This window comes from Apium graveolens, chromosome 9, assembly GCF_009905375.1.
Source record: "Apium graveolens cultivar Ventura chromosome 9, ASM990537v1, whole genome shotgun sequence".
NCBI classification, from domain to species: domain Eukaryota; kingdom Viridiplantae; phylum Streptophyta; class Magnoliopsida; order Apiales; family Apiaceae; genus Apium; species Apium graveolens.
In genome coordinates this window covers 25,120,787-25,143,511 of record NC_133655.1, presented here as the reverse complement: position 1 = coordinate 25,143,511, position 22,725 = coordinate 25,120,787, and the positions used below count along the sequence as shown (strand labels likewise).

Here is a 22,725-nt window from a genome sequence, read left to right as displayed (position 1 = left end):
TGGATGTTGGGTAATGAAAGAATTGGATAACAAAGGAATCAACATTTCAGGGTTTCAAAGATTTAGGCTTTCAAAGCATAGGATACAATGATTGAATGTACAAGTAATTCAGTTCAGTGTTTGGGATTTTGTTTGCATGTATTTGTGGAGTAGTATCGTAGATTTGTGGTTCTTGTTTGGGTATACAATAATCAATGGATTAGAAAGAATATGATTCATGGCTCAAGAATAATAACTGAAATCAGGATTTAGGTTTCTGTGCTTCAAAGCACTTGCAATATCACAGGATTATCAAGTACTACAATATCTCGAGAAAGTTCAGAACACTTGCATGGTATTAGCTTACTACACTGCACTCGCTTCCAATCACAACCGTTTTACTCCTCAACTACCTGTTTCCCTTTCCTGCGTCTTGCCTCTTCTGCTCACATATCATAAGCATCTATCAATAATTTACTCATAGAATTCTATTCAACACATACTTCTATCTACCCTTCGTTTTACCCAAATCCGATTAACGGATTGAAAGTTATGCAATAATCAAGTAAACACCGAATATATAGACCGATAGTCAATTAACAAGTCACATATAACACATAATACATCACGTAATCAATGATATATTATTTATAAAGAAGTCTCGGGTCATAAATAGGCTTTCTGGTATTTAAAATGATTTTTAAAACATTTTTCGGAATTAAAACGGGTCGTTGGATCAATTTCGGGTTAATAAACAGGGTTCGGTTGGCCAATTCTGGCTCCGAAATAATTTTAGAATAATTATCGAGCCTTGGAAATAATTTAGAATAATATTTTAAAGCTCGAAACTATTTTTCAGAATTTTTAAATCATTTTTAAATAATTAAATCTAATTAAATAATTAATTAAAATCAATTAATAATTAATTAAATCAATTAATCAATTAATTTTCAAATTAATTGCCCAATTAATCAATTATAAATTAACTGAAATTAATTAACTAATTAATTTAGATTTATTTGTGAATTAAAAATAATTTTCAGAATTAAAATAATAATTTTTAGAATTTTCAGAAATTAAAAATGAATTTTTATAATAAAAATAAATAGGAAATATGATTTTTAAACATTTTATAAACAGGAATCCTAAATTTGCAAAGTTTGGAAACTTCAGGGACCTAACTGCATCGTTTTCAAAAGTTGGGGTACTAAACTGTAATTTTCCAGCCCTTCCCCGAAAAACAGTCGGGTTCACCGGAGAACACGTTCCCGGCGTCCTCACCCCACCAACACCTCCAGATCACATCTACACAACATCAAGAACACAACCATGTAATCAATTCATCCTAACAATCCCTGAGTTGCCCGGAATTTGGCCGTGAAATTTCCCAGTTTCCGGCGAACATCGGAAAACTTTAAAACACAACTCCCTTCTCTACAGACCTCGTTGGTTCATGAAACTTATACGACTAGATAGCAAATTTCACATAGAACACAACCCACTATAACACAACATCAATCCATCACAGAATAAGAAACCCCCAAATTTCAATTAAGAACATTCATACGGGTTATAAACCCTAATTTTGAAATTCGAAAATTAAACTCAAATTTGAACATGTTATTGAACTCCAAATCAGACGTATGACATATGAAAATCATCAAGAAAACAAGCTCTACAACATGCAATCATCAAATCATACAAACAATCATCCGAACAAAAATTCATATTTTTAATAAAATAAATTCGAAAATAAATAAATTTTTAGAAAAATAACCTTGATTTCTGCAGTGAAACAAAGCTCAGAATCTGATAGAACACTTCAAATCCTTCATTTTGGTTACTCAAGCTTCGAAAACAGAGATCGGTAACGCCTTCGTTTTACTGTTTGATTCTTAGAACAGTTTTAGGAAATTAGGGTTTTTCTCTGAAAATTATATAATTATCTGTCTGCAAATGATTTTGATACGAAATAAAATACGGTAAAAGGCTATTTATAATTACGGAAAATTTGTATCCCGTTGGATCATTCCGGATATAAATCGGTACGTTTATTTGTAAAAACTGATTCAAACGGTATCGGTTTTCGGGATAATTATCCAAATCAGTACAATTTGTACTGCGGTCTTGGTCTCAGCGCCTGGTTACACGTATTACGAGGTGATAATTGTGATAGTTTAATAAAAAGCTCTCGTTTATCGAAAATACGGGTTTTATTGATTTACCGAAATGAAGATTGTATCGAAAATGTTACGCCGGGACCCGCGCAGGACAAACCGTACGCCGGATCGAAAAAGTCGAAACATGGAATATGTTCGGAATATTACAATTAGGTTAGGAAGGAGTTCTCGAAAGAGTTTCGGGTTCCAAAAACGTAACAACGGGTGACGTCGGTTGGTTCCCGTTTTTTTAAAATAGACTTTAATTACCCGGAAAAAGATTTCAGAAATTTCATATGATTCTTATAAATCCATAAACCAACATAAAAATAATTGGGAAGATATGAAAATTATCTATATTTTATTTTGGACATATAAAAATTAAAATACTCAATTAATATTATTTTTGAATATTCAAGTACAGATAACACTTAACAATTAGTTCACAGAATAGATACTGAACACACATAATAATTATATAATAGCAAAATAATTACACGATATATCCCGGATATTACATTCCGTGTTTTGCACAGAATTCACCAAAAGGTGATACATATTCACCACCTCGATCACTTCTTATTATTTTAATTTTTTCATTAAGTTGAGTTTCAACTTCATTTTTATAGAGCTCAAACTTCTCTACAGCTTCATCTTTACTTTTAAGCAAATGGACATAACAAAACCGTGTAGTATCATCCACAAAAGTAATAAAGTACATATAACCTTCCCTTGTTTGATTTGATTTTAAATCACACACATCACTGTGAATCAAATCCAAGGGTTTTATTTGCCTTTCAATTGTTTGAAACGATGATCTTGTTAATTTTGCCTCAATACAAATTTCACATTTGTGTTTTGAACTAATTTGGAATGTTGGTATATGGTTCAAGTTAATTAATCTACACATTGTTTCATAATTAACATGACCTAGTCTACCATGCCATAAATTGGAAGACTCAAGCAAGTAAGCAGAAGAATTATTGTTCTTATTAATATTCTTCACAATCATTACATCCATCTTAAATAGCCCTTCGGTTACATAACCTTTTCCCACAAACATTCCCTTTTTGGACAAAATAACTTTATTAAATTTAAACACAATACGGAATCCATGCTTGTTCAGCAGTGAACCAGAAACCAAATTCTTTCGGATCTCCGGAACATATAGGACATCATTCAGAGTCAGCTCATTTCCAGATGTCGTCTTCAACACAACCTTGCCTTTCCCAAGGACTTCAGATGTTGCAGAGTTTCCCATGAAAAGCTTCTCTCCGGTCTTAGTTGGCAAGAAGGTGTGGAATAACCCCCTGCTAGAGCAAATATGTCTAGTAGCACCAGTGTCAATCCACCATTCTTTTGGGTTAGAGTCAATCAGATTCACTTCAGAAACCAAAGCAGAGAGACTGATATCATATATGTCTTGAGCCACATCATCTACCATGTGGGCCTCGTGCTTCTTCCTCTTTGGTAGTATGCACTCAGTTGACTTGTGACCCATCTTGTCAGAGTTGAAACACTTTCCTTGAAATTTCTTCTTAAAAATTCCAGCTTTAGGTCCCAAGTTGGGCTTCTTGTCTGGTTTCCCCTTCTTGAACTTGAAGTTCTTCTTAACTTCCACAACATTAGCATTTGAAGAGCCAATAAACTGATTCTTATTATCCTCCTCTATACGGAGTCTTAGGACAAGGTTTTCCACAGACATCTCCTTACGCTTATGCTTCAAATAGTTCTTGATGTCCTTCCAACCGGGGGAAGTTTCTCAATAATAATGGCTACTTGGAAGGCTTCATTCATGGGAATTCCCTCAGCTTCCATGTCATGCATGATCATCTGAAGGTCTTGAAATTGATTAACCACCTTCTTGGAATCCACCATCATAAACTCAAGGAGCCGCGTCACTATAAACTTCTTAGTACCCACATCCTCGATTCTATACTTTCTGTCGAGTGAGTCCCACAAAGCTTTGGACGTTTTCAACACACTATAAACCTTGTATAGAGAGTCACTCAAACAGTTCATTATGTAATTTCTACATAAAAATTTCGAGTGGTTCCAAGCTTGGACTGCACTGACTAGCTGAACATCACACTCATCTTCTTTCAGTTTAGGTGCATCTTCAGTTAAGAACCCCGCAAGGTTCAACGTGGTCAAGTAGAACAATGTCTTTTTTTGCCATATCTTGAAATCCATCCCACTGAATTTCACCGGTTTTTCCGCATGAGCGGTTACCGGTACAGCCGTATTTGGCACCACAAGGGTCGCCGCATTAGGCACTGCCTCAGCAGTCTTATCACCAGACAAGCTATCTCCGTCAACTCCAGTCAATTCTGAAATTAAGAATAATTTTTCCTAATCAATTTAATTTCTCATACCGACAAGTACAAATAAATTAAATGAAATAAATATGTCTAATACTAACATATATTTAAATTTTCAGCAATCAACCTGCAAGTAATTACTATTTTTATTTCGCATATACTCAAGCACTATTGGTCTAATAAAATTGCTTACATAAATTACTACCGAGACAACAAGTATTATGCAAAATGATAAATCTTGGCATACATATAAATGATTTATAAGTCATTAAGTCTACCGGATCATGTTCATTTCCTTGATATAAAAATCAAATCAAAACTGCTGCAAATATAAATTTGCAAATGCTTACGAGAATGTCCTTCACACATGTACACAAGATTTGGATGAGAAAAAATTTAACAAAATTAAATTATGAAAAATATATTCTATTGCGTGCAAGTGCAAGCCTTACAGGAGCATTAGACGAGCTAGTACATAAAGTTGATCAATTGGTACGAGAAAGTAATATAAATTGTAGTACAATTCTAAAACAGGCTGATTGTATAACTTTAATGCACATAGTTGTAACAACAAAACAATCCATTTACCACCTTAATAACAACGAGAGCCTCAAACTTAAATATATCATTAAAATATAAATATAACTGATTGGGTCTAAGAAAATACTATTATTATATATTTAATCACACAAACAAACTCTCCTAGTAAAACCTCTTTTTTTAAAAAAATATATAAATGTTACTCTCATGATTATAAAAATAATGCAATCAAGTACATTTAAACACAAAACCATATCATGAGGCTAAGAACGATTAATAATATAAACATGTACTTCATATAATCCTCAAATTTGAATGAGCATAAAACTCTAAAGAAAGAAAGCAGGAGCCCATTAAACCTATTTTTAAGCCAATCATTATAGGTAAAACAAGCAATTATTATCGTGTGATATGGGTCATAAAAATCACCCCGGAAGATACTTATCCTTATAAGGCTACAGTAGAAATCAAATACGACAAACCTACTAAAATACCATGTTTACACACAAGACAAACTGAGTTAAACAAAGTTTGTAAATCATGTCACTAGTACACAAATAATTAATTAAACAAATTATAAAGGACGATCATTTTTTTAAAGATTAAAACAAGATTACCCGTGACAACTTAACAAGCCACACATTAGTGACAAATAATATATTTATTAGAGGGATCACATGGAATACAGTAAAATAAAAGAGCATGTCTAATCAAGCAACAAAACATGACAAACTTTAATCCCCTAATAAAATAGAGTAGCATTAAAACTATCCAAATCCATAAAATAATATAACATCATAACAGTTGTAAATTCAAAAGAACCCACTATACTCACACGTAAATTCACATTAAACAGTTTTTAGGGTAAACTAATATATAAGAATTGTTTATCTGTTTTAAGATTATATGGAGTATAATTAAGAAATTACCTGAAATTAAGAATATAAGAACAAAATACCAAAATAAATAGTTTGAGGCAGGTGAACACCACGTTATCCTTAAAATAGATAAACCCCTTCCGTGCGTGCTTGAAGGTGTTGCGACATCCGTCTCCCAGGATACAATGAACAAAGGTAGTCTCAAGCACTTGAAGACCCTCCTTTTACGAACCGATCAAACAACCTTTTCTATCTCACATAAATAAGAACCTAGAGCTTTAAGAGGAATGCAAGAAAATGATCTTTGTATGATTTTTAGTATCTATTTTTCTTAATACCTGCTAGTGAAGAAACATCTTTTTTTACCTTTCTACCTTTTGCTCCTTCATAAATTGATTTTTTTAAGGTCATTCTTGTAATTGCAACATAAAAAATCCGGGTCATTGGACTTCATATCTTGCCCAAACATTAAATTACTTTCAAAAGCTTACAAGTTGTGCTATATTCGCATCTGTTATGCAGCATTCTTAGCTATTAACCCATTTAAATTTGAATTCTTCTCCATGACAGCCTGATGATGATGTTAATGATGATCTGTTATGTGTATCTAAGGTTTTTTCTCTCATAAATCTATATGGAGTATTATTATGCAGTGCTTTCACAAATCAGGTAAACATTGAGACTTTGGATCAAAAATCGAATGATCTTGCATCTTCCATTCAACAATCATGTAAGTTCTTATGATTTCGTATTCTGCGATATGAATTAAATACATTAAACATGATGTTATATATATACACACACATATATTTATATGTATCTTTGTTCGATTCACATGGATGTTCACATTCGATTGCTAAGATGAAGACGATGTAAAGGTTATGTGGTATTCACACTTTGATAATCGGGATAGATGTAAAGGTATTATTTACGATTTGTTTTATGATTTTAGTGTACACCCATCAGGTGTTTGATGTATTGCAATAAAGATGAAATTATTATTTTACTTCTTTATTTTGATTACTTTATTTTAAAATCATAATTATTTTACAGGTTATATTTTATTATGTGAAGAATTAAGGATTAGGTATAGTTTCTGTAATTGCTCTTCTATAACTGCAGCATTAAAAAATTGGGTTATTGTATTATGTGTAATTAAATTGAGATTCTTTTCATAATTCAGATGTTGATCTTCAAAATTTTGAGTGATTGGGCATGTTTGAGGATTCAATTTATTAGGTTATATCATCGTATCCTTCACTCTATCTTATAGCACTTTCGAATACTGTTATGGGCTCTTTTATTTGGTATTTTTGTTCATTAATTTAATAGATGTCGAATATCACTTTTTTATAAGTTGAATACTCATTCTGACAGTTGTAGTGATTGTAGGCATCAATGAATAACGATCTATGGTACAAAGCCTATTTTGAGTTTTGATTGTAGAGGCTCTATTGAAGCACCAACCTAATGTAATATAGGTATATTCTCCATTTAAAGAATTTTTATATTTTCATTATGTTTTAAACATGATTGATAAACGGATATGAGCATTTAAATTATCATAGGTCCATTTATGTTTTATAATTCACTTCGATTTTGTTATTGGCATATGCACTGAATTAGTTTGGTTGACATTGAGTTGTATATCTTCTTCATTAATTTGTTAGCATACAAGCAATATTTTGGTTTAAAATTGTGGTCTCATGTAAGTTGTTTTTTTATTAATTATGGTAAAGAGTAATTTATTTTCACAAGTCGCACTTCTAGCATTTTAGTGGATTTTCGAGGAAATTCTTTTATTCTAAATATTGCTCCCTCGTAAATTCTTTTGTTTGCTATTTTATAAATAATTATTGTGAGGAGGTGTTATGATTTTATAACAATACCCTTAATTTATTAACATACTATGAGATTAACAATTTATTGACATATAATTATATTAGGAGTAATTATATACATCACAAATCGGAACTCATATAATTAATCACAGTCTATTGTTTCTTTTTTAATACATGTTAATACTATGAGATGTTGGGCAATGTCCACTATTTGAGTAACAATATATCTCATTTACCGATTTATTATTTATGACTTTATTTTACTCCAATATGATTTCCCAACATTGCATTGACATTTAATCAGAGTGTTGATGGCTCTCTGCTTATAATTCTTGCATTAGTACATTTACAAAATATACTTAATACATTTCCCTTCACTGCTCAGCCATATATATTATGTTTTGAGTGATTTATCATCTCCTACGACTAAAATGGTTGCATCACTGAAAATTGCAGCTATGTAGATATGTTCTGGGAAAGAGTTGTATTGTAAAAACCTATACATTGTGATTCCGATATTTAATGATCTTTATTTTATGTTTCAGTAAATGTTTATATGCTGCCTATATAATACTCAGTGTTAAACTCCTAAAAAAATTTTATGTTATATTAAGTGACAATCATATGTTTTGCAGGTTTATGTCCATAGCAAAGTCATGACAATTATGACTTTGCCTTCACTGCTTGTTTATGACTATATATAGCTTTCAGTTCAAAATCTTACGGTATGCAAGCGCGACATTTGGCATGATTCTTTCCATTTGATTAATTTGAATTGAATTATTTCGGATTCCTGATTACAGATTTGAAAGCCTTACAATCACTTCTAGGAATTGATCATATGAGTATATCATCATATTCTTCACTATGTATTATAACACTTTTGAATACTTTCATGAGCTTTTCTTAACATATAATTGTTCATTAATTTAATAGATGTCGCAGTTCACTTCTTTAGACTGAATACTCGTTATGATATTTGTACTGATTGTCAGGCATCAACAATCTTTTGTATGAGCTATTTGGAGTTTTGATTGTATAGGTTCCATTCAAGCACCAACCCAATCTAATATAGGTATAATCTCTACTTTATGAATTTTATATTTTTATTATATTAAACAAAGATGAGCATATAAGATAATCATAGCTCTATTCATGTATTACAGTTCACTTCTATTTTGTTATTGACATATGCACTAAAATAAATGTATATACCTTTCAGTTCAAAATCTTTCGGTATGCAAGCGCGAGATTTTGCATGATTCTTTCCATTTGATTAATTTGAATTAAATTATTTCTGATTCCTGATTACATATTTAAAAGCCTTGGAATCACTGCTAGGAATTGGACCTAGGATTCAGCATGATATCTTCTTCTCCTCCATCTGAATACATACAAGCAACATATATCAATGACGGAGGTTGCTGAGAAAATCCCCCTGAGTTTGTAATTGATGTATTTGTAATCGAAGAAAGGTGGCTCTCAAAGGATTTAAAACCCTACAAAAGGTTACAAGCTCTCTCTCTCTCCCTCTCTCCCCCTCTCTCTCTCTCAATTACAGTACTACTTCAGTATTGTGTTAAATTAATTGAGATTCTTTCCGAAATTCAGATTTTGATCTTGCAATTTATATAATTTTGGTCAATGATTTCGGATATTTATAAGGCTCAATCTCAATCTATCAAGTTATATCATCGTATTCTTCATTCTGTATTATAACACTTTTGAATACTTTCATGATCTTTTCTTTTAATATTATTGTTCATTAATTTAATATATGTCGAAGTTCACTTCTTTAGATTGAACACTCATTATGACATTTGTACTGATTACTAGGCATCAAATATCTTTTGTATGAGGCCTATTTTGAGTTTGGATTGTAGAGGTTCCATTCAAGCACCGACCCAATCTAACTTAGGTATAATCTCTATTTTATAAATTTTATATTTTTATTATATTAAACGGAAATGAGCATATAAGATTATCATAGGTATATTCATGTATTATAGTTCACTTCTATTTTGTTATTGATATATGCACTAAATATAGTGTGATTGACCTTGAGTTTTAGGGTTTCTCCATTAATTTAAATATATTATTCCGATTAAATTATACGTTTTGGTGGACGGCCGTGCACGTTATAATCTTCCGTAATTTTTCCTAAATGTTAGATTTTATGTTGGACCTTGACTTTATATATATTCTAGACATTCGCAATAGTTATAGAGATATAATTAATTCTACAAATAATTCTAGACATGATGAGATCATCTTACGCCATGGTAGATACTATCAGGTACATTCGCCTATTTGTTCATTTCTTTCTTTAGTCTCAGGCCGAGTTCTTAACTTTAAAATTTTTATGTAGTGGCAAGTAAACTAATGAGTTTGACAAAAGAAGAGACTTGAAATATAGTAATGACGGTAGTTATAAGGAAAAAAATAAGCTTCTGGTGAAAATATGCCATTTACATGTGCCTGAATTGTGGACTTATAAAACCTGCAAATCATAATAACTAAAAGAAGATATTTTTGGATCAAACCCATGGGGAAGAAAATTTAGGGGATAATACTTAGTAGTTCGGTGTAGGTAAATCTAAATTTATAGTTTATATATTTAAATAGTGTATATTTGCTTTTAAAATCCATCTTTATTACTCTGTTTTCAATATTAAGTTGTTTATAATTGGTTGTTTAAAGCACTCTTGTTGTATCTCCATGCCTAGAAAGTTCAAGTTGTGGCAGTTTAAAATCATTATTTGTCAAGTCTGTTTACAAGTACGGTGGGTTGATTACTCGATCATACTAAAAAGATTGCAGTAAAATACATTATTATTTGAAGCTGAGAGTAATGTTGCATTTTTCAAATAGCATAATTTACTATTTAATGCTTTATTGAGTATTTTTTGGGACTGATATGGTGGCATCCTCACAGCCCGTCCTCTTAATTATATTTAAGTCAATAAAATTAATGTCAAATCTCGATGTGTAATCTTTATCTCCGCTAAAGGTTGTAATCTTAAAGTTTAATAAGTTTATAAATAAAAAGATGGTATTTTGTAGCAGATTTTCTTATGACAATTTATCCAAATTAAGGTTGCAATTCATCCAGATTTTCCTACCAATAACAAATACATAAATACTATGCACTTGATTTTCTCTAATCTTCATGATATGTTGCTGAATTTACCTGTCGTGATTGTCTTTATATAATGTTTTTGTTTGTCAGGAACAATGTATGGATATATTGCAAGAAGTACCATCACTATATAATGTATAGAAAACGATCTTCCTGGATGAAGACGGGAATGTCAAACTCGAAATTTAAAATCTATATGCATCACTATGATCAAACACTATCGGAGAGGAGAACCTACTATAACTTATAACCCAAGACTTGATCACAGAAGTTCTATAATTTGTTTTTTTTGCCATTTAAAATATTTACAAGGAATTTGTATTTGGACATGGGATTCAGTTGAATTCATGACGGGCCGTGTAGACTTCTTTGTTGCAGCTGGAGGTGTGGCTCTAGAGCAAGACATTCCATTCATTTTAAGGTCGTATATGGATAAGTTGTTGAAAGTGCATATGAAATGGGCTAGATGCAATAAAAAATGAATTTAATGTAGGAGTTTGTGAGTGAGTTTTGATGTGAAAGTGTTAGGAAATGAATAACACACAGAGGGGGGTGAATGTGTTTTACTGTTTTTAGGCTTTTCTTGAATGTTTATGGTTGAACAAAGTAAATTAAATCTTGTAGTAAAATGTGTTCATGCAGAAATTAAGCTTGCAGAAAATAAAAAACACAAATCTTCAAAACTCACTTAATTATATATTAAAATTAAGAATGTTTTGCTACAAAATTTCTAGGCTCTTTGTTGATAAAGATCTTAGCTTCTTCTTGAGAGAGTTACAAGATTTATATCTAAATTTTTACAACTGACTGAAGGACCAGTGTTAACTTTATAATTCAGTTAACTACTGGTTTATATAGTGTACAATAAGACATGTTATTGGCTTTTCTAAACTGTCACTTGTCATTTCTATTTATAGAAAAGTAGATCTTCCATTTCTGGCTTAGCATATCTTTAGCATCATGTGATTATTTCAATCTTCCTTTGTCAGTTAATCTTCACCATTGATCTTGCACATTCTTCAAGCTGCTTTTTGTAGACTTGTCAATCCAGCTGTTTGGATTGTTTGTTGATTGTTAATCTTGAATATTGAACTGGTCTGTGATTTTGTACTTTGAGAATTTTACTCGAGATCTCCAATTAAGCATATAGAGGTCTTGACATCTCGATAAGTATAATGACTTATCAAGATCTCTAATGCTCTGATGAATTTGACTTATAGAGGTCTCTGAGTTCTCGAATGAAACTTTAGCTTGTCGAGATCTCTCAGCATCATGTTTTCACTTTGACTTGTCGATAACTTAGAGTTCTCTAGTGAATTTTGACTTATCAATATCTCTGAGTTTTCTAGTGGACTTTGACTTATCGATAACTCAGAGTTCTCTAAATAATGTAGACTTGTCGATAACTCTGAGTTCTCTAGTGAAGAAATGACTTGTCGATATCTCCAACCTTCATGTCTTCTTGACTTGTCGATATCTCTCTGATTTCTCTAGTAGCTTTCCTGACTTCTCGATAAGTCATTTGGAGTTCTTGAATGACTTCTCTATAACACTAAATATGTGACTTGTAGAGATCATGACTTGGAGTATTTTTATCCAAACAGATTTATTCAACTCCAAGCTTCTTCAAAATTCTTCAGAGGCATGATCATCTTGATCTTCTTCCAGATAGAATCCTTAGGCTTGATACTATTTCAGGAAAATGACTCCAGTTTACTCCTTTACATTTTTACAGACTTTAAAATGTTACAAGTACAAATACAAACTAAGATGACAATATAACTTACTTAGGGTTGTCAATATGACTTAGTCTTGTTGAGATATAGGCATATTATATACAACAATCTCCCCCAATTTGTGAGAAGATTGCTTAACACAAATTCATGCCTGTTAACAAGACTAACCCCAAGTTTAATAGATAATGAAATGTAATAGTTTATTATTCTCCTTAGATTAGATGTCCATTTAGATTTGCTTCACACTTTGATCAGGAACACTAATGATATTGTTATCTTCAATAATCTTTGACATCATCACTTATATATTACAATCTCCCCCAACTTGTTCATTATAAAATTATGCACAAGTTCTGATTGATGATGTCAAAACTCTAGCTAAATGCAGAAGTCAATCTCCCCATTTTGTCTTCTTCTGTGAGTTTAACAAACTTTACTTCTATACATGTCTTCAATATTGTCTGCATCAACATTGCATGGAGATTTACTCGATTTTCCCTTGTAAAGTTTGTACCACAAGTGCATTTAGATTTACTCTTCTCTCCCCCTGTCAGGAAGAGAGTATTTAGATTTACTCTTCTCTCCCTCTATCAAGAAGATATTATTATTGACTGGCAACATTCAACAACTGTTTTTGTATTTAGATATATTCTCCCCCTTTTTGACATTATCTCTAGGTGGAAAGATTCAGCTAGATGTACGTTGTTCAAGCTTTTGTCATTGTCCATTTAGAACAATATCTGCAGCTTCAAGCTTCAGTGATTTCTGTAGTGATGAATTCAACAAGTAGAAGAGGAGACTTTACTTAGACCTGCAGAAAAAGTCTTTTGTTATCAAAAGTCCTAAACTCTTTGTTCTTTTAATAAGTAGTCTCACTACTTCTCACTGCACTAGTCTCATGACTTTTGAGAGTCAGAGTTTCCTCACAAGGATTATTAAATCCAGACACTCATCTACCTCTCCTTTTCCCAAGAAGGATCATGCCTCTCTTATTTTCTATTTTTCTCTCAATCTTTTCTCTCATCCTCACATGAAAGGATCAAATGTTATTTGACCTACAGAAATAAGAGGCGGCTGAGAATAGTTGTCTGTGATCATATGATTAGGGGTGATCCATATAGGTCTAATCATACTCATTTCACTAGAAGAGTGCGTATGCATTTCATACCTTGTGAGATTTTGAAGAATCAGTTGATTGATTTAACATTAATATGCAGCTGCATCTTTCATCAGTGTCAACAATTTTCACAGTGTTCTCAATGATTCTGCCTTCATAACCATTTTGAGGTGATGGTTCTTGTGTGGCTGGAGATTCAAGAGTTGTTGGATTCCTTTGACATTCAGGTTCTTCTGTACTCTACTCCACTGTCTGAATTATGAGCTTCTGTTAACACTATTTTTTGTGCAATTGTGTCATGTTTATCAAGAGATTCTTCCTTGTCTGCTACACTATGTGAAGTATAGGTTCTTGTGGAACATGGATCAGGAAGTGATGATCTTTTGATAGTCTCATCTGCATGTCCAAGAGTAATCTCCTTTACTCTCTTTTAGCTTTGCTGTTGTAAGAACTTCTGACAGTTTTCCTTAGCAATTCTTCCTTAAGTATGACATAGCAGGGTTGATGAGCTTCTGTGAAGACTAGTATTAGATGAAGTTCTGGTACTTTCTTTGGAGATGAATCAGAATAGCCTTTGTAAGCATCTTGGACAGGAAGGGTTGTTCTAGTCATGTAGTGGTTCTGATTTAATAAGCACAAGTATCCCCTTCATGAATTCTGTAGGTTTTAGATAATCATGAGGATCTTGGCTTATTACATCCTTCTCTTCTCAAATAACAAAACAAAGGAAGGATATTTTGTGAGGTTTCTGTCCTTTTGTAAAACAGGTTGTGTTCGAGAGTCACCTGAGTGTGTTTGTGTTTGAGTTTGTGTTGTTGTGCTTGGGTGAACTGCAATTGGGTTGTGAAAGATGTATTATCTGCAGCTTAGCATAAATGCCTGTTTAGTGATCCATAGATCTCAGAAGTCTTGTAATTAACAAGTTTCTTGCAATTATAGGAAAATTCAGAGAATTTTGTAAAAATTTGATTTTTAAAGATGTTTACATATAAAAGTTAAGGAATTTTAAACCAAAATCAAGAATGATTTTGTGTAACATTCTACTTTACTTACCCGTTGATATGTCTGATGCATCAATTGAAACCAAATGTGTTATCCCTGCTTCGAGTGATTTGTCTGAGTTTCCTGTTGTTGTCTTGAAGAGATTGTGTTTAACCTGTATTGCATTGAACATATGTAACTTTATGATGTTTAGTTTGACATATGCAGTGTAAGATTTTCAGTTGCATGTAGTAATACAGGAAAGATACTAATCAGTTAAATTATAAACACATAGTGTGACGGCCTCAACCCCGGGGTCAGGAGTTGACGTCACCAAACACAATAACCAAAATATAAATAACAAGATTATTATTAAAATATACTAACTTGACCTCAAACCAAGATACGATCCAGGTTCAAGTATAATTCAGATTCACATTATTATAACCCATTTATTTAACATCTAACACACTCTAACTTTATTCAGCAACTCATCAGACCTCATGGCCTGATACAGACTACCTCAGAGGAGCCGGGTCCAGTAGGGGCGGGAACATGGGTCTGTCTGACTGGTCCTCTAGGCATCTGTGAGATATACATAACAGTTTACAAGGGTGAGCATAATCGCTCAGCAGCACCAACATATGAATAACAGATTAAAAGTAGTAGTGTAACAATAATAGGAACAGAGCTGTAATCATGATATCAACATTTTATAATGAAAATCAGAGATAACTGGATATCACTAACTAGCATGTTGTACCAAAGCAACATAGTAGTGTGCTGTGTAAATACCAGAGTCCAATTTTAGCATGCTAATCACTTTTATAAAACCGTTGTATCAATTACTTATGCTCTTATATAAATCACAAATCCCAGTCAGATACGTAGCGGATATGTGAAGACAGCTGATCAGGCTATCAACACCAAACGGCTCTAACTGCCATCCCATTTACCTGTTCCGGAACTCAGAGACTAGCTAGGTCTCTGACCTGCTGGACTAATCGGTTTAATAGTGCGCGCAACCGAATTAGCCTCTTACGCTACCTCAATAGGCCTACTCTGGCCCCAATGTATCCCATATCTGACCGTTTTATCCAGTTTTCAAAACACTTGTACCTATCTCATTTTCAAAATTATTTATTTAACCAGCACACATATAAAATCCATTTCGTAAATCATTCCATTCGAGATAGGTACCTTTCGAAGTTACTTCTCCCCAAAATAATTTGAAAATAGTGATTTATAACTACGGGGATACGCAACTTAAAACGTTTCTGTTCCATTACGAAAGTAAAACATTTAGCTATTCATATGCACTGAACCATAAAAGAATGGTCATGGGTACTTGCCTTGCAACACTTTACAAAACCCTAAGTAGCTTTCACACTGACTTTAATCCTGGGAAAACTCGACCGGGACCTACAAATACAGAATAACCTATTCAGTTATACCGACATGCTTGATATCCTCAAATCCTAATTACCCCAATCCGATAACCCGACTCGTAAAGTTATTATACACATAATCACGTAACCACATAACCCAAACATAAATACGGGTAACACGTATAATACAATTATGTACGTTTACAAATATATTTTTAGAAAATTTTGGCAGCAACTCCTTTGTTTATAAGACTATCCATCGATTACAATCGACGACAACAATCACAACACTTCACATTATTACTCCACCATTTCATACAACGTACATCCCAACACCAATCGAAATTAATTATTTTAAGTCCGAAAATAGTTTTCATAAATCATTTTATTTATTTATAAGATTAAGGACTCAGAACATCGTCATCACCATCCACCGTTGACTCACCGAAGTTCATCGTCAACAGCGGCACAATTTATTGGTGCCTGATATAATACGAGTTCCCAAATAAATTATACCGATTAATATTATTTCCCGCAACGAAAGTTTTAATTTCATGAATACTAATCATTTATTTTCCTGCAGAAAAAGAAAATAGGAATTAAAATTATAATAGTTAGCCCACTGCAAAGCCCAGCCCAACAGTCAACCCAACTGCAAGGCCCAACAAAGAAACCAAGCAAACAGAGAACAGAACGGAGCGCCACACTCGCGGACAGAGCACGGTCAAACACGGCCACCCACACACACCAACACACCAACACACACACACGCACAAACTCACACACACATATACACAATCACGCATACATATATATATATACAGGAATGAATCGACTGGAAATCAAAACAAAATAACCGGAAGTAATTACCGGGACTGGAGGCCGAAGAATCACCGGAAAAAGGAAGAAGAAAAACGGGAAGGAAACGAAGTGAATCGGAGAAGAAGAAGCCGAGAGCACAGGGCAAAGAAAGAAACAGCCGAGACAAAAGAATAAGGTTGGAGGAATTAAGATGTTGTGAACACGTGTCCTGCAAAATTAGATACGTGTTAACTTCTTATTATAAGTTGTTAACACGTATCCCTGAATACTCAGGGGCTCGATTTTTAACCCGAATTCTTATTTTTGACGAAACAGAATGCGATTTAAATATATCAGAAAATTTTTGAAATACTCTTAAAATTTCAGAAATTTCCCGAAGTTTACAAAAACATAATTTTTAAAATTTTTAAAACAATTCTTAAGGTACACTTGGTACCCGATTTTTAACAAATAACGAAACGACGCGCGGTGAAACAAATCCCGAAAATTTTCAAAATAATTTTAAAATTCTCAGAATAATATAAACTTAATAAAATATAAGTTTCATAATTTTTGAAAACTTACATAATTAAATATGGATTTTATAATAAAATATACTCAGAAAATCATTTAAAAATAAATAATTAATGAAATATTGATTTCTCAATTTTATAAAGTCCTAAAAATAATTATTGAGATGATAAAATTATAAAACCAATTTTAGAAATAATCTAAGTATTTATGGAATTACAATTACAATAAAATCACTTTTACAAGCGAAATAAAATCATATAACTCACTAATAAATCATACAATTCAATTCCACATAACAACAAAACATAAATAATTAAATAATAATCAGTAACCGCTGCCAAAATTAATACACACATTTTATTTAATTATTCAAATCTTTAGTACTCTTTTAAATATTAAAGTAAAAAGAAAAATACACAAGTCGTTATACATAGCAAACAAGGCACAAACAGCTATGAAATAGAGAAGATGAAAGATTTTCATTAATAAAGAAATAAAGTACAGGATGATTTAGATTCCAACAATTAAACCCTAATGTTAACTACTCTAGTTTCTGCCTCTTCTCTGCTTCTATCCTCCCCGCCCTGCGTTAGTACGCTCCAGACATGGAGTGTGCAAGAGAAATGATTCTCTCTTGCAGCTCCAGAGCAGCAAGGCATTCCTGCTCAGCCTCCAAAGCACGTCTCTCCAATTCGAACGAGACTTCACCCTCGAAAAATAGAAAATTTATTTGATCATCCCAAGAAAGTTCTTCAAAAAATTCAATGGGAACATCAAAAGGACTGCAGACTATCCCTCTGATGCGGACACGAAGCCCAACAGGGTCATAGTAGACCCTGTTATCAGCCAAATGAAAGGCTGGTTGATAAACGCCATTGTTTAGCTTGAAGAATACAGAAGCGGCCATTTGAGAGATTTGAACAAGATGAGGGTTTGGAGTTAGGATGTTTGTTGAGAGAAAAAGTAGTGATGAATATTAAAGAGAGAAGGATTTGAATTTATAGAAGGAGAAAAGAAACCAAGAGACACTTGAGTTGTCCGGTTAATAAGTGTTATAATCACACAAACACACTTTACGCGTACCTAGGCAGTTAAAAGTGACTTGCCTTTCTAGATTAACTATTCCCCATGCAAGTACTCAAGAACACTTACACAAAAAGTAACCCTTCCTAGCAGCAAAAGATATTCCAGTAGCTCAATAATTAAATCAAATATTCCGTACGGAGAAAGATTTATTTTGAATAAATTCAAAACACATAATTAGCACATAGTCAAATAAATTCAACTATTATCTGTATTCTCAAAACATCACATATAAAATACACTAGTCTACTTACATTAGACTAACATATTCTACATTTGATAAAAAATATGCACGTAAGCACGTAAATGTGTCAATAAGTCTGAGTATTTATAGAAAAAGCAAATGACTTATTGAAAAATCTGAAATACGTATTGGGATTTATTCGAGAAGTCATTTTGAACATTGTTAGCATATTCGAGAAGTTATTAAAGTTCTTGATTAGAGAAGTAAAATAAGCTTATCGAAATGTCTTATAAATACTCAGTTTGTCCAAAAAGGACTGATAAGTTCTGAATTTTAATCAATATAAAATTAGAACAGATTTTATGTCAAAAGTATTTCCCTGAACATAATTTATGAATTTAATTATTCCATTTTTCATACTTTTTGCTTCTTTTGATATGTTATTTATTAACTTCATATATTTAGGATATGAATTAATAAATATGCAGTTTACTTAGAATTTTGAAAAATTCCAAGTTAAAATATGTATCGAGAAGTCTGGGTATTTACAGTAAAAGCAGATGACTTGTCAAGAACTCAAAAATAGACGTTCGGAGTTTGCTTATCGAGAAGTCATTTTTAAGAATTGAAATACATATCGAGAAGTCATTTTAAATTACTCTTATAGAGAACTAAAAATTGACTTATCGAGATGTCAAATAAATACCCAGTTTGTCCAAAAATGGACTGAATTAATTCCAACTTTTATTTGAATAAAGTAAAAATAAAATTAGAATAACTTTTCCAAAAGCATTTTACCAAAATAATTTATTAAATTAAATTATTTCAGTTCTGAGTTATCAATAAGTTAAAAATTGTACTTGTAGAGAACTCTGTGAATTAACGCTATTGGAGAACTCTACAATGACTTATCGATAAGTCATTTTTAAGCATATCGAGAAGTCACTCGAGAAGTCAGTAAATTGACTTGTCGAGAACTCACTCGAGATGTCCTAAAATGACTTGTCGAGAAGTCAATTAGACTTTATCGAGAACTTAGTTCTCTATATACTTTTGATTTTTACAATTCTGCCTTGTGTTAATTTTACATATTAAGAATGTAAATTAACAACTGAGCAGTTTACTTAGAATTTGAAAAATTCCAAGTTGAATTTGAATTTGAAAAATAAATATGCAGAGATTTCTGAAATATTTATAACTCATATTTCAGTTAATTTCTAATTAAACCAAATTAATTTTGATTTACTGGAGATCAATCTGCTGCAAAACATTAGCTGAGTTCTTGCCTTAGGATGAAGAATTAAGCATTCCAATTTCACCTACAAGTCTAGTAAAAGTTGCTTCATCCAAAGGTTTAGTAAAAATGTCATCTAACTATTTTTCTGTTGGAACAAAAATGAGCTCAATGGTACCATTTGTAGCATGTTCTCTAATAAAATGGTACCTTACATCAATGTGCTTTGTCCTAGAATGATTAACTGGATTAACTACTATAGATATAGCACTAGTATTGTCACACATAATAGGAATTTGGTGTAACACTAGGCCATAATCCATTAGCTGATTTCTAATCCAAAGCACTTGAGTACAACAACTTCCTGCAGCTATGTATTCAGCCTCAGCTATAGAAGTTGATACAGATTGTTGTTTCTAGTTGTACCAGGATACAAGTCTTTGTCCAAGAAATTGACAGCTTCCACTAGTACTCTTCATATCAACCCTGCATCCAGCAAAATCTGCATCTTTGTAATCAATAGCTTCAAAACCAGTTCCCTTAGGATACCATAATCCCAAGTTTGGAGTTCCCTTCAAATATCTGAAAATCCTCTTTACAGCCATCGAATATGATTCTTTTGGATTGGCTTGAAATCTTGCACATAGACATGTTGCAAACATGATGTCTAGTCTACTTGCTATTAAATAAATCAATGATCCAATCATCCCTCTATAGCTTGAGATATCTACACTTTTGACCTTTTTATCTTCATTTAACTTTGTTGTAGTAGACATAGGTGTAGATGCAGGTGAACAATCAACCATACCAAACTTTTTCAATAGATCCTTGACATACTTAGTTTGGTTGATGAAGATACCATCACTTCTTTAACTGACTTGAAGTCCAAGGAAGTAACTTAGTTCCCCCATCATACTCATTTCATATTCACTTTGCATAAGCTTGGAGAATCTTTGGCAAAACTTTTCAATAGTAGAATCAAAGATGATATCATCCACATAAATCTGAACTAAGATCATATTTTTACCATGTTTCTTGTAGAAGAGATTCTTGTTTATGGTACCTCTAGTAAAACCATGCTTCAGTAGGAATACTGACAGTGTGTCTTACCAAGCTCTAGGTGCCTATTTTAGTCCATATAGAGCCTTTAGTAACTTGTACACGAAATTTGGAAATCCTGGATCTTCAAAGCCAGGTGTCTGTTGCACATAAACTTCTTCTTCTAGCTCACCATTCAGGAAGGCACTCTTCACATCTATTTGATACACTTTAAAATTTAAATGTGCAACAAATGCTATAAAGATTCTTATTGCTTCAATTCTTGCAACTGGAGCAAAAGTTTCATCATAATCAATTCCTTCCTCTTATGAGTAGCCTTTTGCAACCAACCTTATTTTGTGTCTGGTGACTATACCATTTTCATCCATCTTGTTCCTAAACACCCATTTTGTTCTAATTATGCTTCTGTTCTTTGGTGCAGGAACCAATTTCCAAACTTTGTTTCTTTCAAATTTATTCATCTCTTCCTGCATGGCAGATATCCAATCAGGATCCATTAAAGCTTCATCAATTTTCTTTGGCTATATTTGAGACATAAAACATGCATGTAGGCACTCATTAGCAGTTGCACTTCTAGTCCTCACACCAGCAGTAGGATCACCAATAATTGTTTCTCTAGTGTGACTTCTATCCCACTTCCTTGTATGAGTTTATTGACTTGTGCATTCATCATTTTCTTCATTGTTGGTATGACTGCTAGATCATTCTTTTCTTTCTCCCCCTGAGTTTGTGCTATCAAATTCAGGTGTTTGAGATGAGCTTCCATTTACATGATTTTCTTGTTGAGTAGTCTCTTCATTTAATATTTGTTGTACATCAACTTCATCTTCCTCATCAGAATCACTATGAATGTTGAGGTTTTCAAATGCAAGGGCTTCAACTTCATTATCATCAAGGCATTCCAATCCTGGACACTTGTCATCATCAAAAGTCACATCTATGCTCTCCATAATCTTCTTTTGATCAATCACATAAACTTTGTAGGCTGTTCTTTCCAGTGAATATCCCAGAAAAATTGCTTCAAAAACTTTTGAGTCAAATTTTCCCACATATTCAGAGTTGTCTTTCAAAATGTAACACTTGCTTCCAAACACATGAAGATGCTTTATAGTAGGCTTTCTTTTAGACATGATTGAGTAAGATGATTTTCCATGTGCCTTGGTAATGAGGCATCTGTTCTGAGTGTAACATGCAGTGTTAACAGCCTCTTCCCAGAAACTTGTTGGCAGCTTGGCATTTTGCAGCATTGTTCTAGCAGCTTCAACTAATATTATGTTCTTTCTTTCAACTACTACATTTTGTTGAGGTGTTCAAGCAGCTGAGAATTTTTGAACAATGCCTTTACTTTTACAGAATTCATCCAATGTAGCATTTCTGAATTCTGTTCCATTATCACTTCTCAATCTTTTTACACAGTGTAATCTTCAGCCTGTTTTTCTATCTTCTTGATGTGCTCAATTATGATGTGTAGAGTTTTATCTTTAGAGTACATGAACTCTACCCAAGTGTATCTTAAGAAATCATCCACCATCACAAGAGCATATTTGTTCCTTGAAATAGATAAGACATTTATTGGCCCAAACAAGTCCATATGAATTAGTTGCAAAGGAGTACTTATAGAATTTATAGTTTTTGACTTGTGACTTGATCTTTCCATTTTTCCTTTCTGACAAGCTTCACAAACTTCAACTTGAGCAAACTCCAGTTTAGGCATGTCTCTTACCAACTCTTTTTTTACCAAGGTGTTAAAT

The 22,725-nt window shown here is 32.6% G+C and overlaps 2 long non-coding RNA genes across 3 annotated transcripts; both read left to right on the top strand.

Annotated features, from left to right (window-relative positions):
- The first annotated feature begins 6,325 nt into the window (after positions 1 to 6,325).
- LOC141683829 (uncharacterized) lies at positions 6,326 to 7,117 on the top strand. The gene is made up of 3 exons (XR_012560458.1): positions 6,326 to 6,798; positions 6,931 to 6,964; positions 7,061 to 7,117. It is a non-coding gene; the product is annotated as an uncharacterized LOC141683829 (long non-coding RNA).
- A 105-nt stretch (positions 7,118 to 7,222) lies between these two features.
- LOC141687525 (uncharacterized) lies at positions 7,223 to 11,404 on the top strand. 2 transcript variants are annotated; one of them, XR_012561036.1, is made up of 6 exons: positions 7,223 to 7,358; positions 8,354 to 8,443; positions 8,714 to 8,793; positions 9,060 to 9,226; positions 9,555 to 9,636; positions 10,948 to 11,404. It is a non-coding gene; the product is annotated as an uncharacterized LOC141687525 (long non-coding RNA). The 2 variants fall into 2 exon arrangements; XR_012561037.1 differs by lacking the exon at positions 9,555 to 9,636.
- Positions 11,405 to 22,725: the final 11,321 nt, after the last annotated feature.